This window comes from Thunnus maccoyii, chromosome 2 (genome assembly GCF_910596095.1).
Source record: "Thunnus maccoyii chromosome 2, fThuMac1.1, whole genome shotgun sequence".
NCBI lineage: Eukaryota > Metazoa > Chordata > Actinopteri > Scombriformes > Scombridae > Thunnus > Thunnus maccoyii.
Genome location: NC_056534.1, coordinates 22023755 through 22034985, shown reverse-complemented (window position 1 = coordinate 22034985; position 11231 = coordinate 22023755). Strand labels below are relative to the sequence as shown.

The following is an 11231-nucleotide window of genomic DNA, read 5'->3' as shown; positions in this document are numbered from 1 at the left end:
GAGTGTGTGTGAGTGTGTGTGTGTGTGTGTGTGTGAAAGAGAGAGACAGAATTTGAATTTTGAATTTTCAAAAACCTTTATTTACACAATCAATTCGACAGAGCATCAAAACAACAACACTAAATTCAGCCCAGTATGTGTCTAAAACAGAGCTCCCCTTCACCAATGGAGCACAGAACATTTTTATAGCACCACATAGAAACTAAATGGTCCAGATCATTCATCATCCGGTAATAACTGTGATAACATTTTAGTCTACTGACAGCATCAAAGTCCAAAGAGTCATTTATCTTGTTCTTCCTGCTGATGTAAACAGTCATCTTAGCACAAATAAAAGCCTTTACAGGCAGGACACCATGTAAAACTCTCTACTGTAAATCTCCCACTTTTTTTTTTTTAGTTAAAGTGGTTTGTAAAGTGCTCTCGATTGAGGCCTCACCTCCACACTCAGTGCCCAAGTGAGATCTCCATAATGTCAACACACCCCCTCAGTTTGGCTTTGCTTACCATCTTTACCATCAGCTGGTACATCATTTTTAAAACCTGAGTTAAAACACTCAGGTTCACACCTCCTGGTGCAGTACAATTTAACAGGATACCAGAACAGTCTTTAAAATCAGGAAAAAGGGTCAAACAGAGCCCTGGCAGTATGAGACCAGGAGGTTCTGTTCAGTCTGTGTGAGCTGGTTGCTAAGGTGTCTTTCTGAAGATACTCGCAGCTGAGAAGCCAGAGCAGAAACAGTCTCAAGCTCGGGTCCACACAGTCCCACCAACTTCAGCCCAGGATCACCTGAGCCACAAGCCTCCACACCAGGTCAGCAGGACTGGTCAGCGATCTCTGGATGTACTGGAGGCAGAAGGCAGTCCTCGCCCTCCCTCGTCCCTGATGATGATTGTTGATGTAAAAATGATGATAGGTGTGTAAAGGATAAATCCTGCATGATATTCCAGCATCTGGTATGCGACAGGGAGCTCTAAAAATGTTCTGTGTCCTCACTTCAGAGGCAGCAGCTGCTGGAAAACAACGGTTAGTTTCAAAATAATGATATTAAATTTCCTCATTTATGAAACTGAGGCGTATAAGAAATGATATGTATTCAAGTGCTGTCCCAAAAAGGCAAAACTAAACACACACTTCCTCTCTCTGTATATAATATGATGCGTGTCTCTCTGATAATGTGACTGTATTCAGTTTGTCTAGGCTGATGACTGCTTTATCTTTCACAGGAAAATAATGAAAACATGTAAAATGACCAGCACATTACATGTCTGTAAGGGAGTAAAGTTATTGATCGTTTGCTATGTTTTATTGCTCGTGGTCTCAGATCCCTGCTTGACACAAGCTTCTTTTCCAAGAACATAATCTTGAATATTCAAAAACATATTGCGATATTCATCAGTTTCATATAAAGATTTTGAACATATGTGGTTACATGCATATTAACAGTAAAGCCTTTCATTTGGCTGGTGGTGCCCTGCTGCTAATATGTTTAGTGGTTTTTGTGAAGGAGTTGGCTTTTCCATGTGAAGAGTGGTTATGGGGTAAATAGTTGTTTATTCATCGTCATGAAGTAGATTTGGTTGTTGACATGAATTAGTGAGTAAATACGAATCCCTCTCTGCACTCTAAAAGCTCTTCTACTGATTAGTGAGTGACTGGGGGATTGATATAGAAGAGAGAGGGGGCTCGGGGAGGAGAGAGAGCGATTTGTTTATCAAACACTTTCCTCCCTCAAATCTGATTAGCTCAATGTCACATTGAAGAGTTGGACCTCACCAGTCTCTAGTGTGTGTGTGTGTGTGTGTGTGTGTGTGTGTGTGTGTGTGTGTGTGTGTGTGTGTGTGTGTGTGTGTGTCTATTTCCCTACATGCAAGCATATTGCGTCTGTCAGTTTGTGAGTTTTTATTTGATCACTATAAAAACTATACTATAAAAAATCTCTCTCACTTTGAGAGTGTGTGTGTCTCTTTTTGTCTGCCTGTTGCTCTTGTAGGTCTAACAATATCAAAGTTTAGAGGTGTACACTATCTCCATCTACTATGCATTTAACCTTGACATAGACAAGTGCTCTCAAACTCAAACACCATAGAAATTCATGAAAAAATTAAATATTCATACACCTTTATTAGTGACCCTACAAAGAGGGAAACTGGACACAAACCACTTCTGAATACAGGAATAGTTTTCATTTCTTAGGAAACATTTAATCCTCTTTCTATCCTCTTTTTGTCATTATTTTCTTATCCTCCACACATTTTTTTAATTATATGTCATCAGACGTATTGTTTATGTGTAACGTAAAATCAGAGAAGAAAAATAAGGCTTTGATCCCTCTATCATAGGAAATGGGACAGAAAAATTACTTCAAACATTTGTCAACACGCAAAGGCCATGTTCAATTGAGATCGCACTGAGCAAGCAAATAGCTTGAGCAAATTTTTTCACAATTCCAGGAGAAAATTTTATTTGTTTCTTGCAAACTATGTGGTTGTGCAAAATATTTCAAAAATACAAAACAGTACCTGCAATTTGCACAACTGAGCTGCCCAATGAGTGTTCTCCATGTGCACCTAATGCTACTTTTGCCAATACAGTAATTTAGGCAGTAATCTTTTTAAACAGTTAATGTGATTTAATATACCAATAACTTCCCTTAATCCTGTTTATATGACTTATACATTTACTTACAAGTGTTTACTTTGACTATCTAGAAAGGTCCTGCTCTACTTTCAAGCTTCACTGAGAGAATTATAGCCATAATTCTGCTCCACCCTATCTCACTGTTCATGACAGTGATATGTCTTTCTCTGCTACAATTACAAAATACTGTCCCTCTGATATGTCTTTGAATCAAATACTCAACTTGTGTTGACTTGAAAGGTTGTTAAAAGTTGGCAGGTCAGCTTGAATTCATATCAGTTGCAATGAATTCCAACAGTTTAGTCATCTTATGGAGTGCCACGTTAGCACAATGTTCATATTTTAGTGCATAGGTAAAAAAATATTTATTGTGTTACTAGTTATCATTTGAAGATCCTTGTGTATTGCCACACCTGTGCTAACCAGTAATGTTATAGAAAGATGGAAAATAAATTCACAATTACCAAGGCAGAGCAAAAAAAAAGCAAAACAAAAGAAATATATTTGGATTGAGGATGAGTTGTAGTTGAGTCACAGTATTAGAGGTATACACACCACACAGACTGGACTACATCTGACTGTCATTGTTGCTGTGTAAATATGTGTATCATTCAAGCATAGGGACTTGTGTGGTTGTAGCGTTGATACTTTTGTTTGAGCTATTGTTTCTGATATTTCCTTATCTCTCTCTCCTCAGTTTTGGGAGCATAGAAGTTAATGACACAGGCTGGCAGCAGACCAGAGCCATTCTACTGCTGGACCACTCAACAAGTTGGTAGGTAACACCCAAACCCTCTTACTGCCTCCATCTGTGTCTGTTTTTTACTGGATCACTGCTTAATATTGTCTACATGTGTCTCAGTTATTTTCTCTGCAATGTATTTTGCTGTCTATCCTGTTCATTTTTCTTGAAATTGTTCTTTCTTCTTCTCTCTAAATCACCCGTTAAAGAGTGAGAAGATTAGCACCAATTTTCCCAATTTGCCTTGATTAGGCTATTCTTCGCACAGTTGGAGGGGGAAAAAAAAGACAAAAACCCGCTCTGCAATTTGAACACGTGCAGGGAACAAGTGATTGCGATCAATAAAAAAAAGGAGCAGAAAAAAATGAACAAGTAAAGGAATGAATTGCCAATTTCTGTTCTTTCAAGTGTTTTTGGAAGACAGCTCTTTAGGAAAAGCTGTTTCCGCTGAAGGACTCGACGTGTGCATGTTTAGTGTGTGTGTGTGTCAGAGGGGATGAGGGTGGTTGCTCAGCATTCAACAGAGCCTGATTGGCATTTTTCTTTTACTTCCACACTGGTGAATGTGTGGAAATGGGATTACAAATAGTAGTTTTTTTTATATTATGTATGATATTGTTTGTTTCAGCCAAAACACACTCACATGCCAAGGCATGCCAAGGTCACTATGGTTCCAGGTGTTGCTAACCTACATTTTAATGAGAAAAATTTTTTCAAAATTCTGGTTGGCTAATGCTTTACTTGTGTCAGCCTTTTTGGCAGGACTAAGAATGTAATATGATTTGTATAAATTCTGACAGATTGACATTCTGTGCATCGCTGATTATTAACTCAGCTTTGTTGAGATGAAGATACTACAGTGATATTTTATTTCATTTGTTGTTTGACTCAACAGCACAGTTTCAGTGCTGTGGGGCTGCAAGGACACAAACTCAGCCATTATGAAAATAGTATTATGGTATTCAGGAGGCACTTTATGTCAGGTAGTGAGTGGAGCAGGTGGACCCAAATGCAGGAGACGGCAGACAGGCAGGATCAGATGCAGAATATTAAATAAGAAACATGAAACACTGAGGCACAGGAACAGGGAACACTAATCATAACCACTGAGACACAGGAACCAGGAACACTGACAATAAACGCAGACGACTGGACTATAAATACACAGTGTCTGATTGTAAACTGAACACAGGTGAGTGAAACAAGACACAGGTGAAACACATGAGGCAATAAACCAAGGTGGGAAAACACAGGAAGTGAAGGGAACAAAACACAACATTTCAAAATAAAACAGGCAACAGGTGACACAACACATGGGCAGACTGGTGAGCTGATAGAGTGGGGAAGAGACTAGGAGCAGGGCTGGACTAACAAGGGTGATGCGGATCCTCCATGAACACAGGAGGAGTTAAGGACCACACAAGGGAAACACAGAGAAAACCAAATCCAGGCAACATAAGTGTAACACAGAAAACCCAAGAGAACAAAAACACAAAGAGTCCAAAAACAACAGACAAAGTCCTGGCAGGATGTGACACTTTATTCTTCTTTACATAGTCAGTGACAGGCCACATCAACGCTCCATGGATCTTATTTCCATTGGGGCATTTTGAATGCAACTGTCCTACTTGTGTGTATGTATTAAACAAACAACAGTTACATTGAACCTACTGAAATTGGGGAGCAAGCCATCTTAGACAACTAACATACTGAAGAAAACAGCAAGGAGAGGAGACTAAACAGTAGTAGTACTACCAGTATGGTCACTGTATGGATGGTTAGACAAATACATTAATTGTATATTTGATTTATAGCATCAATTGCCTCCTCTGGATTGTGCCATGAAATGACAGTGCAGAAAACATCCAACCATCATCTTAGGCATCACCATTACAAGCCTAATCCCAACCCTTACTCCACTTTAGTCCTAATTCTAACCTGAATTATAAACACATCTAACTCCATAGCTTAACATACACAAGAAGTGAAGATGAGGCTCTCTTTTCACAGAAATGTCAAGGTCAAAATTCTGATATATAATACTGATCCAGTCATGTCCTAATTACTACACCCTACTATGAAAAGAAATCATTTAAATATACAGCGCTCAATATACAGCAGGCAATTGATCTTGAAAAGCCAAATAAATAAAATAAAATCAAACCCATTTGGCTCTATATAGCGTATGATTCAGTTTGGTTTGAAACACTCTAGCTCATTAAACTGTGACCTCTCACACATTTGGGATTCACTGCAACACTACACATCATTAACTACAAGGGGAATAATGGTGTTTACATAGAACAACATCATGTATCCAACATGCATACATGAATACACACAAGTGAACGCTTTCTTACATATGGACAATCACTTGCTACAATTGGTTACTTCATTATAGGTCTGTATTTGCTTTGTGTGTATATTCAGCCCATTGAAGCAGGTGGGTAATATGTCTGAATAATGAAATCTGTAAATTAAAAAGCAGTCCATGTAGTTCAAAAGGTGAATGCTCTTTAAACTGTTAATTTTCAGTGTTTAAAAATATGTACTCAAATTCTTTTCTGCATTGGCAGCTATAACTAATGTCGACATCTCAAAATGTCAAAATTCCCAATATGTGCATGTGAGAAAAAGATGTAAATCACTTTGAGACAAAAGCTAAGTGAAAGAGATGTAATACAGTACTAATAATGTAATACAGTACAATGTAGTACTTCAGCATTAAACTACACCCACTCAACTTTAACTTTAAACATAGAAATACCCATTCTCTAGTCTCTTCACTCAAAAAAGTACAACACCTATACTGTTTTTAGTTTCCAAATCTCTTTGGTCTTTGAAAGAAAACCACCTCTACTGTCTACCCTGAACTTAGTTTATGGTTACATAACCATGTAAGCCCTGGTCAGTGACTGATGTGACCTGACAGCTAGGGAATAACCATGTGACAACTTGGAAAGACCGCTGACAGGAGGAAATAGACCCACTGGGGCCATCATTGCTGAAGAAGTGCTCTTGACTAGTTGGGCCAGTCGGATGCTTCCTTAAGGGTGAATACACAATAGAGACCTTTTGGGCCAATTTATCCCCAATTCCCTCTCCTGACAACTGGCAGAGAAATCTGGTGCTGGCACTTGGTCAGTTACAATCTTCAGCACTGAATATCTAATAATTAATATGTGTTTGCAGGCCTACACTGATATTTTCAGACCTTGATTTTTGCAGAAGTAAATCTGGATACTCGGCAATCGGTGGTGAAATGAGATAGATCTACAAAGGAGAGGAAAGGAGGAGGAGTTGGCAACTGCAAATTAGCATGTACATGGGTTGTCTGCATAATTGAAATTCTGGAGAAATTACTCCAAGTGTTGCAAGAACTGCCTTGGCCCTTTGTGACAATTCAGAACCAGACAGATAGCCCCTTTCAATTGCAGGAACTTAGTGAAACTTAGCAAAACACCTGCATCTATTGTCCACTGTACTCTACCTTCCTTCACCTTGCAACTACATTTCTGCATTTCTCAAGAGGTGACATAAATATAAGTTCCAGGTACTTTCAGAGGTTCAGGAAGAGCTGTCAATCATGATTGGTCAAGCAGATGTGTTGTCATATGACAAATGATGGCAAAAAAGTCTGGCATCTGGGAGAAATGGGGATACAACACTGTGCTGGGAAAAGAAAACAAAAAAAAAGATGAAACAAGATTATAGGATTGCAATGTGTGCAGTGAAGCACTGGGCCACTGACCAATTTATGCCGATGCTGCGAGTCTGTTTCCCCGTCTCCCCTTACCTTAGCCTGCGCCCAACCTTAGCTCTTAGCCAGTTGTCGTGAGTTTGGTCCCTATGTGGTCTTATAAATTAAGTTTATAAGAAATGGCCCTCTTTGTATGAGTGCCAAAGCCTCATGACTCTTAAGAGTTCTGGAGTTCCTGCAGTGGAAAAAGCCTAAAGAGAAAAGTTGGGGATAACTCTCACCAGGTAAGAGAGAGAAGCAGACAGGAAGACAGAACAATGGAGGGAAATCTTGTTGTGTTGTGCACGTTTTAAGTAAATTTATTACAAGTCAACAAAATAAAAAGCAAATCATCCCATGTTTCCCAAGCTAGTGTTAAGCAAATGTATTCAAGATGACTAAACAAATTACATAATTTGTAACAAGCACCAGTATGTCTTAATAAACCAGAGTGTTCTGTCACTGATTCATGACTAAGATGCTATTTTCATAAATGAATTGATCTCCTATGATCCACGCTGGCATCTGGCTTCTTTTGTTTTAATTGGGGGATGATGCATTTAAGCATCCTAGTCCACCAAGTGACCTGACTCCCTACATTTTAAATTTTACGTGGTAGTTTTTGGTCATTCTGACGTTAAGTTGTTGACCTCAGTTGTTGCTTTTTGTTGTTTGTTTTTAGTTTTCTCTTTTTTTGGGGTGACATTTTGGCTTTTCTTTTTGTGGTAGTTGTAGTATTTTGTAGTCCTGTGTGATACAGATGGATTTCAAAACATAGCAGATGAAATAAAACCAAAACATCTGGCTCACTTGGAGATCGGGATATTTTATCAGATGTATCTGTTCACAGTTTACAATGTGTTGTTGCAGTGATAAATTTAGATGACATTTAACAGGTGAAATGGTTTTATGTGCATAATGACATGCTGTAATATCAGTTTATTTTACAGAGTGTTGGGACTGTAATACTCCCAACACTCCTAAAGCATGCTGAAATGCTAAGAGATTTAGTTTATCTAAAACTGTATCGCAGCTTTCTAAAACAACGAAACGAAACATGCTTGAGGCCAGGTGTGACCCACCGGCATTATGTTTCTTAGACCTGTGCATTACACTGCTGAACAAAATTTATGTCCTATATAAATCAGAAGCACCTGAAGCAATTAAAAAAAGAAAAAAAAAAAACTTGTTTAAATATCTACATAAATGACATAATATACAACAACAATAATGAATCATACTAGACTATTAATGTAGTCCACATTTAGATAAACAGCTGGTTTTCTCCTGCCTCTGTGATAACAGTGTTCACCTCCTTCTGGCAGTTGAAGCCTGGATTAAGAGTCATACATGCATATGCAGTTGCAGGATGCACACAGACGTACATACACAGACATGCCTGTGTGTTAGGAGCCACATGTGCGCACGCATGTGCGTCTGCATGGCTTAGTTGTACTAATCATAAACAGATGCACATACATGCACACAGACTTTTAGTAAATAATCACATGAGCATATGTACATGCGTCCTCTGTGACCCTTTCCACCTCCTATAGTGTGTGTATGCGTGTGTGTGTGTGTGTGTGTGTGTGTGTGTGTGTGTGTGTTTCATATGGTAAGTGGTTTCTGAAATAGCCACATTGTCAGTTAAACTGTAACCAAATCATTTTGTAATGTGTCCACACTGTTGTGAAATTGAAAGGGAAATTATTTAGAGAACTGACTTATTTGCTCGCAAGTTTCATGGATACCAAATGCAGGCAGGTAGGGTCAGCCCAGGACCGTAGAAGTCTTACCAAGGGGTAGAAACTTTATCTTGGTGTGTCTTACAGTACTTAGCAGGTGAGCAAAATAGAATTTCTTTAATCTTTTTCTTTTTTTTCACAGTGAACAAGGTCTTGATGAAGTGTTACTGATCCGGAGCTGTTCACAAATAGATATGTGCTTATCTAAATATGTGGTTAATCTTTACACTTGGCAGGATCTGTGGACACACCATTCTTCCAAAAGATATTCCCTCATTTGGTGTTTTGATGATGGTGGTGGAGAGCGCTGTCTAACATGTCAGTCCAAAATCTCTCATAAGTTTCAACTGGGTTGAGATCTGGTGACTGTAAAGGTCATAGGATATGATTCACATCATTTCCATACTCATCAAACCATTCAGTGACCCCTCATGCCCTGTGAATTGGGGCATTGTCATCCTGGAAGAGACCACTCCCATCAGGATAGAAATGTTTCATCATAGGATAAAGCTGATCACTCAGAGCAACTTCGTATTGATTTGCAGTGATCCTTCCCTTTAAGGAGAAAAGTGGACCCAAACCATGCCGGCAAAATGCATAACAGAGCCACCAGATCCCCTCACTGTAGGGGTCAAGCATTTAGACCTATACTGGTTTTTCCTTTCATTTGTCACCCATCTGTATGTAAACACCAACACAGAGAGTCAAAGCTGTTCAGCGGCTGTTTGGCCAAGCTGAGCCACATTTAATGTCTCAGACAGCAGGGAGAGCAGCGGCTCTTCTCTGCCTCCTCCACAGCCTGATTCAGACAGGAAAACATGCCATCAGTGACTGGTTTCTTGATTTCAGTTACAACTGAAAAACTTTATATAACTGAAATCAAGAAAACAGTCGCTGATGACAGACAGCAGGTTTTCCTGAATGTGGCTCAGCTTTGGACAGCTGCTGGACAGCTTTGACTTTCTATGTTGGTGATTACATATGTGCACCACAGAGCACTTCAGTTATAGTGATTGTGAAACCATCTGACATTAAAACATATCTTTTTATCTTCATTTACCAGAGTATACTATTCCCAAAACCCCATCCTTTTTCTTTCACAAACCTGTTAGCTTTATTGACATGTTAACACATTTGTAATCTCCAGTTCTCTTTGAAGGATAGACAGCCCATACTGTCCTCTTCATGACACCCAGGAATGGGTCCACAATTGTTTTTTCTGTCTTTTCTTTTTTCTTTTCAGAGCACAAAACAGCCAGCATCACACATACTGCTTCTGTAGCCATGATTGACGATTTCTTGACCCTCCTCCTTGATGACCTATGAACTCATGCAAGGTCGTGAACGATGATTGGTCATACTGGTAGTGTTGCCAGTCTCTCGACCAGCAATAATTTATTGCTCTACGATTGCCTAATCTGACATGGTGACCGTTGTGAAAGACAAAAATAAAATGTAGTCTGATCCCGGCAATCTTCTTTTCAGTTCTAAGTAGAAGCTTTTCCCCTAATGTTCAACTGGTATTTTTGTCATTGTATAGTACATACTGTGTCTGTGGCTTAGCTTGGTCCCAGTGTCATGAATCATTTTCTAAACATGTGTACATGTGCCTCAATGGCATTTGCCAATTCCAATTTTACCGACTAAATTAGATTGGAATTGGCAAGGACTGAAATTTCCATCCTCCAGGTTCCAAATTACTTTGAGTCTCAAGCGGATAAATGGATAAGGGTCACTTTCCACACTGGCCCCTTACCGTTTTAGACAATAATAATGAAAAGTGTCATTTTATACAGTCTTGGCTCCTTGAGTGTTCTTAGACTCTGCCTCATTAAAGCTAAATGAAAAGAGCCCTGAAGTGGCTGCTGACACTACACAAAGTAGGAACATCTTAACATCTGTTTTTTTTGCGCTCTGAAAGGTTAGCCTAACATATATTTATTTAAAAATACTGTATTGCCATTGTTTTGGACATAAGTGTGTGGATGCATGTATTTCATGAAAAGAAAAGACAAGAACAGTCTCTCTGCTTTAACAGCAGCGATTTATCTATCTTCCTTTCTTTTCTCTAGTCTGTCTTCTCAGTTTAACCTGTCACTTGCAGTTGCTGCCTCTCTCCATCTCACTCCCATTACCTCACATTTCGTTTTCTTGCTTCCACTGAGGAGCCCAGTGAGTAAACTGTGTTTGCTGTTTTCATGCTGCTTATGCTGAATATTTCTGGTATGTTTTCACAGCACATATAGAATTACGTATCATGTTTATTGTGCAAAATCCAGGAAATTCAATTTGCTTTTCTGGAATTCTCCAGTTATTTCGTAATCCATATGGTCTCTGGCTTTCTAGTCTTTGTAAGTCTTCAAG

The 11231-nt window shown here is 39.0% G+C and overlaps 1 protein-coding gene across 6 annotated transcripts in view; it reads left to right on the top strand.

Moving 5' to 3' along the window:
* tenm3 (teneurin transmembrane protein 3) overlaps positions 1-11231 on the top strand; it is a 369694-nt gene that overhangs the window by 81495 nt on the left and 276968 nt on the right. For all 6 annotated transcript variants that reach the window (XM_042397897.1, XM_042397853.1, XM_042397889.1 and 3 more), the window contains one exon: positions 3339-3416. The gene's annotated coding sequence lies outside the window, so the exon portion shown is untranslated. The remainder of the gene's footprint in view (positions 1-3338; positions 3417-11231) is intronic.